The sequence below is a fragment of the Plectropomus leopardus genome, chromosome 14 (genome assembly GCF_008729295.1).
Source record: "Plectropomus leopardus isolate mb chromosome 14, YSFRI_Pleo_2.0, whole genome shotgun sequence".
Taxonomy (NCBI): domain Eukaryota; kingdom Metazoa; phylum Chordata; class Actinopteri; order Perciformes; family Serranidae; genus Plectropomus; species Plectropomus leopardus.
The window spans coordinates 24418283-24425660 of NC_056476.1; the positions used below are offsets into that span (position 1 = coordinate 24418283).

Here is a 7378-nt window from a genome sequence, read left to right on the forward strand (position 1 = left end):
CATGCCATCAAAAGAAAGAAAAAAAAGAAATAAAATAATACTAGTGCAGTTATTTTTTTAGCAAGCACTTGTTACAAAATATGAATTATTGAAAGAAAGAGCTTTTGGATTTAGTGAAGAACTCATATTTTCTGTGCAAGTGTGTATTTATAAAAGGAATATTTAGAGAATATTTGATGCACTCACTGAAGGTAAAAATACTTAATTCTGCTCCATTTTGTAGCAGAGTTGGGATGAAATTATTAATACTCAAATCTAAGCTGTGGATAGTTGCATACCAAGTCCTAAACGTAAGGATCCAGCCCTAAATAAGCCATAATATATTTGTAGAGTTTATCTTTTACCCACTGCCTTCAATCCCTTGTTGATCACAGTGCTGTACAGAGAATGTTCAAAGTGAGAAGCGAATGAGTCTTTAGGCCAGACTTTGTCTGTGTCCAGACCTTTTAATACACCCACTCCACCGAGTTTGACTTGACTAATTTGTCTGGCACCCTGACGTGAAGCAGTGGTTTCCCAGACAAAATGAAAAAACAATCCAGTGCACTGAACCAATGAGGACTACTAACAACAAAGGCGACTGCTATAGATAAGATAGACGCTGCTATCAAGGCAATCCGCATGTTTTAACACTCGTTGACATTGCAGTTTGTTTTACTTTACTGTGTTCCACCCTTAAAGAAAAATGTATGTTGGTATAGTTACACATCAGTTTAGACTTCAATTAGCATTAGAGTCATAAGGATTTGTAGGTCACGAATGATTGGTGAAGGAAAACCATATCCCTCTGTTATATGTAAATTGGTCAGATTGTATGCAGTGTCAGAATGAAGATGGAAACAGTGTAATGAAAGATACTAATCAAAGACACCGATTAGTATCTGTTGCTCACAGCAGGACATTTTCTTTTGACACTTTAGTTTTAAAGAGGCTAAACTCTGTACTACTATAAAACTGTGGTTTACCAAGTACCTCATACGATAAGATATAGATAAGATAAGATATATTTTCATTTTTTAACTGTTAAAGTTGAACTGTTGGTGGCATCTCTTAAATATTTAATTCATATTCATGACTTTGTTGTACTCATCATTGCAGCTTTGTCTTTTGGAACATACTTTGCACTTGCCTACAAGTAATGTATTAGTAGTATTATGTAATGAAGCTACAATAACTTTTTAAAGGAACAAAATCACAACGTTATGTTTTTGAATTCATTTATACACGTTATAATTATTTTACATCACTGACTGCAGGTCACAATTAAGTGAGTGTAGTCCACACAAGTTTTGGAAGACAAACTTTAAATGCAATCTGCTTACTTATATGTATATTATAATTATATTATAAACAGACTTCCCTCGTTTTAATGCATGATTAGATGAGAGTACGTTATATATGCTGCATGTTCCCAAATCAAAATGCAAACTGCAATGATTTTCTGTTTTTATTTATTTATTCATCTGTTTATTTACTTATGTATTTACTTGCTTTTTAATTTCTTGATTGATTGATTTTCATGTAGCTATGGCTAATCCATCTAATTAAGAACTACCAGAAGAAATTGAGGAGCACTGCTAACCATAGGCTCCACATTAGCAGCTGCAAAGATCCAGACGTATTTGGAGAACATGCTGATCTGACAGGTCAGGGGGAGAAAAAAAGTCACAGAACATATTTAAAGAATGCATAAAAAAAATGAGTCACAGGCAACATATTCAAAATCCAGGTTACTATAATGTCATCTGGCTAAAAAACTTGGTGTTCATCTGAATGAGTGCCAGTGCAACCGACAGAGGGCGCAGCTCTCTTGTAAACTCACCCCTCCTCTCAGCATTTCCGGTAAATCAGCTGCTTTCCCTGACAGTGGGGACAGGAAACATGAAGGACACTGATTGGTCTGTGCTGCTTACAGCAGGGTGTGTTCATTGGTCATTTTACTGTCTCAAGAGCTGAACTTTGTACAACTCTAAAAACTGCAGACAAAGAAGGACAAACCTTTTACGGAGTAACAACGTTCCAAGTGCCTCATACGGTAAGACATATCTTTGCAGCTACATCATGCACTGTTGTGCACTCATGTGGTGTTTAACAGTGAGTGTTTTTAGTTGTTGCCTCTGTTTAGTATTCAGTCAGTATTTGTGACTTTGCTTTGCTTATTATCAGGGCATCGAAGTGGTTATATGGAGGAGAGAGACGTCCAAATGGGATGTGTTTCCCACCAATAAGGGCTTACATGGATGACATGAGGCTAGTTACTAGAACGGTGCCATGTACAGAGGCTATGAGAGAAAGCAAATAAGAACCTCAAGTGGGCCAGCATGAAAATCAAGCCAAGCAAGTCTAGAAGTATCTCATTATGTAGGGGGAAATTAAATGATAGGAAATTTATCATAGCAGTGAGGGTTAGCACTAGGAGAGTGGCTTTGGGATGCCAGAGTTCACTGCCTAGCCTCCTGGAGGTGTGGGACCAAAAAGGTGAAACACTGGGGTCATCAGGTGGGAACCTCCTTTCATCAAAGATGTGTTAGTCTTCACTGCTCTCTGGCATTCATATTTAAGTCATACCTGCTGATCAGTGACCCTAGGATCCTCATTGAGTGCTTATCCTTTTCTGGAGCACAAATTTCTTGTTTTTTAGTTGAATCACTGCAGCTCTCTCTTGTGTAACACACATTGCACTGTCCTACACGTAATGTGAAAGTAGGATAAGATAATGAGGTTAAGATGTCTGTTTAAAGGAACAGAGATACAGTGAATACATTTCTGAACTCGTTTGGCATGGCTTGTTTTTTTTTTGCTGCCCGTTAAAGGTCACCGAATGCAGGCTACAATTTAGCTTACAGTATGGACTACTCTCAAGTTCTTAATTTGGAGAAATGCATCTATTTAAATGCAGTTTTTTTTACTTTCCATTATATAATCATATTATAATCAGACTTATCTCATTTCAATGTGTGATTAGACAAAGGTAAGCTTGTTTATGCTGCAAAGCCAAATACTGCAGTGATTTTTCTGTTTTCTTCATTTTCCAGGGAGTGCTATGGACAATCCATTGGATTATGGACCAATAGAAGAATTAAAAGAGGAGCTGCTAACCAATGGCCCTGCCTCAGCAGCTGCAAAGATCCAGGAGTACATAGATCAGCAGAATAATATTCCACTAAATATTGGCATCACAGGAGAGTCTGGTTCTGGTAAATCCACCTTTGTTAATGTCTTCAGAGGCATAAACAACAAGGATAAGAGCCGCCCGTGTTGGTTGTGTAGAAACCACCTCAAAAGTTGAGCCATACCCCCATCCAAACCATCCCAATGTTATACTTTGGGATCTTCCTGGTATTGGCACCCCTGACTTTTCAGCTGGCAACTACCTGAATCTTGTTGGATTTGAAAGATTTGACTTCTTCGTCATCATCTCTGCTGATCGCTTCAAAGAAAATGATGTGAAGCTCGCTCAGGAGATTCAGAGGATGGGGAAAAAGTTCTACTTTGTTCGCTCCAAGATTGATCATAACCTACGTGATGCTGAAGAGGATGAGAGCGACTTCAACGCAGAGAGGACTCTTAAGCAAATCAGGGAAAACTGCATTCAAGGTAAGTCTGAGGTTAAAGGAGCACTACAGATGCCTAGTTTTTAAGCTATATGCAACAAGGACCACAGATGGACACTTTCATTTCAAGAAACCAAGAGACAAAAATAACTTTTCACATTTAGCAAATAGAAAATACAAGAATAAAGGGAAAGAAGACAATCATTATTTGAGATGCTGGAACCATGAAAGGATTATTGCATAAAAAATACTTGAAATGATTATCAAAAAAAATTGCAATTCATTTTCTAGTCATTCTAATAAACTTTTCTGCTCTACATGTATATTTTCGTATGGTTTATGTGCAAAATCTGAACTTTAGTTAGTAGTTACTTCCCAATTTATCAAATAATTGTCAGGGAGTAAAAAGAACAATATTTCCCTCTGAAATGTTGTAAAGGGGGGAGTGGAAGGAGGCATGAGTTGAAGATACTCAAGTAAAAGTACCTCAAATTTGTACTTTATTATAGTACTTGAGTAAATGTACACATTTTAATTCCACCATTGGTCAGCAGAGGGATGCACAGAAACTGAAATTAAATTAATTGGGTTCAATCAACCAACTGCAGTAGTATTTCTATCCATTTCCTTGAATTTGGCAACAAATGGACATGTTTTTCTCTTTATCTTGGTAAGAGTGCTTGTGGCCATTCACAGAATGTTGTCTTACCTAAGAGATTAGGAGAAAAAACATTGGTGAATCCCAAAAATCAATTTGTACTATAAAAGTAAGAATGAATCAAGGATACAAACAGAATTAAGAGAACACGCGTTTGTATTTAAATTCCTGCATTAGGCCCATTATTAACAGGTTGTAAAATGATTGAGGACTGGCAGAGCCCCCTTGTAAGAGTCTGTGGTCTTGACTGCTCATTCTCTCAGATCTGAAAATACTTACCTGTCTTTGTCTCTGGCCTGGAGAAGGCTTGTTTTTTTTCTCATTTTATTGTAATTTCATCATGTAAAATAAACTTCTCTGGTCTGTTTCTGACACAGGTCTTGTAAAAGAAGGTTTTGAACATCCACAAGTCTTTCTGGTGTCCAGCCGTCAACTCCACCTGTATGACTTCCATCTGTTAGAGGAGACTCTAGAGAGCGAACTTCCAGCACACAAGAAGGATTCTCTGCTGTTGGCCATGCCTAATGTCAGTCGTGGGATCATCAGCAAGAAGAAAGAGGCTTTACAGGCAAAAATAAAGTTTCTTGCCTCTGCATCTGCACTCATAGCAGCTGCGCCACTTCCTGGTGTCTCTTTTGCCACCGATGCAGCCATGCTGGCTGCTACCATCTCTGATTACAAAGTTACATTTGGTCTCGATATCCCGTCACTGCAGAGTCTTGCTGATAGTGCACGCGTGCCTTTGGAAGATCTTAGAGCAGTGATGAAGTCAACACTGAGTTTACAAGAAATAACCAAAGAGCACATCATTAAGATGCTGTGCCTCTCTGTAAGTGATGTTGCATTAATGGCAGCAGAGGAAGGGTTCAGATTTATTCCACTTTTTGGAATCCCTGCAGCAATGGCCGCCTCTTTTGTCTTCACCTACAAAGCTCTAAGTAGTTTCCTTGATATGCTTGCTGAGGATGCACAGAGAGTTTTTACAAAGGCCCTGGGTTTGAACACCTCAGTGTGATATAAGGTGAATAGAAACGTGGCTCATTTAAAAATGTTACCTACAATGCAAATGAGGTTTTGAATTGTTTTGTGAGTGCAGCGTGATATTACCGCAGTCGATTTATCAATACAAATCATAGTTTCTAATCTAGTTTTACAAGTATTTTGATAAAATCGGGAAATGGGATTTGTACTATCAAAATAGCAAATTATATTCTGAATGAAATGAAAATGTTTGAGTGATCAAATAAAGTATTTGTTGAGCATAAAGCAATGTGGTTGTCATTACATGAAACCCAGCTTTTCTTCAATGAATTCTCCATGTCATATCAGAGGGTTGTAAAAGTAAAATTTAATGTTCCTCCATTACTATCCTGTGGACACGTCATTACATTATGACATTTTTTAAATGACTGACTCAGTAAAAAACACACTTAAAATAATAAACAATAAACTGTGCTGTACTGACTGCACTTGCATCTCACTGAAAAATTCACTGTTTACCACTACTTTGCAAAACTCCTTAAACTGATTAAATATCATGAATTGTCAGTGACCTCTGGTGGTTTAAATACTCAACAACATCCAGGCATAGTTTGTGTCAGATTTTTCATGTCTTTTATTGATCAGTTTAACCGACAGTCCTCATATCAGGCATAATTTACTATAATGAAAGGAAATTATTGGTATTGACAAATCACAGCATAAAAATTAACTAAAACTTAGCTTTATTAATTGTATTATTTGGAAGGAATATTTTTACATAGTCAAAAAGAAGAAAGATGCCTTAGGGTAAAAAATTAAGCACCATGCCTCTCTCTCTGCACTCATCGCAGTTGCACCAGGTCCTGGTCTCTCTTTTGCCACTGATGTAACCATGCTGGTTGCTACCATCAAAGTATACCAAGTTACTTTTGGTCTTGACATCAAGTCACTGCAGAGTCTGGCTCTCAGTTCCCGTGTGCCTTTTAGCGTTCTTAGAGCAGAGATGTTAGCACCGCCGGCAGCAAATGAAATAAGCAGCAACTCTATCATTAAGAGTCTGTCTTTTTCTATGGGTGACGTTGCGTTAATGGCAGCAGAGGAAGGGTCCAGATTTATTCCATTAATTGGAATTCCAGCAGCAATGACCTTCTCTTTTATCTCCACCTACAAAGCTCTCTAGTTTTCCTGAGCATGCAGAGGATCTCCAAAAAGGCCTTGGCTCTGAAGACCACAGTGTAATATCATCAGGTGAAGTGAAATATGGCACATTTAAAAATAGTGTGTACATAATGTTACTGTAGTAAAAGTAACAGTATAATAATTGTTGTTTTCTAATTATGGTGTACATTTAACCTAATACAACAAACAAATCCAATCTTGTAGTTGAAATAAATGCAAAAAGCCCACTTTTTCCTGTATATGTCCATGTTATTGAAATAACTTCAAGGATTGGTTATGTCTTCACCTGAGATTAGAAGCTAGGATTGGTCTATTTTACACTACTGAAGTGATCTATTTCTCAGTGTTTCAATGATCTAGAGGCTGTCTACTACATTTAAGCTTTTGAACATTAGGTACACTGTGTAAGCATCTGTAAACAACACAAGAGGGATTTATTGGTTTGATGTTGGCTAAGCTTGTGTAAGAGAATTTAATAATTTACAAATGTATTATTAGACTGCATATTCTGTTAAAACAACATCATTTGTATTATTGGTATGGTCTGCAACAGAATGATTTTGTGCTAATTGTGTTAAGTGTTTCAAACATACAACTACAGATTGGACAGAGGAATAAAAGGAATTGTTTAAAAACTGTAGGATGTTCTAAATAAGAAAATCAAAACAAAACTAGAATAGTAGTGTTTTAAATATTCTGTCACTCATTTGTGGAAATGGCATTTACTGCGACAGAGGGTCATACAACCCCAATTCCAAAAAACAGTTGTAATGCTGTGTAAAATGTAGGGGAATGTACAACACTGTGTTACATCAAAGTGGTGTTTTAATAGCACACAGTCAGTGTTTGAGAACTCAGGACACTAATTGTTGAAGTTTTGACAGTTACATTTTTCCCATTCTTGGTTATGACTTTGGTTGGCCAACAGTGCGGGGTCTCGGTTGTATTTTGTGCTCATAATGTGCTACACATTTTTAATGAGAGAAAGGTCTGACTGCGGGTTGAA

The 7378-nt window shown here is 37.2% G+C and overlaps 1 pseudogene; it reads left to right on the forward strand.

Annotated features, from left to right (window-relative positions):
• The first annotated feature begins 1881 nt into the window (after window positions 1–1881).
• LOC121953367 lies at window positions 1882–5478 on the forward strand (annotated as a pseudogene).
• Window positions 5479–7378: the final 1900 nt, after the last annotated feature.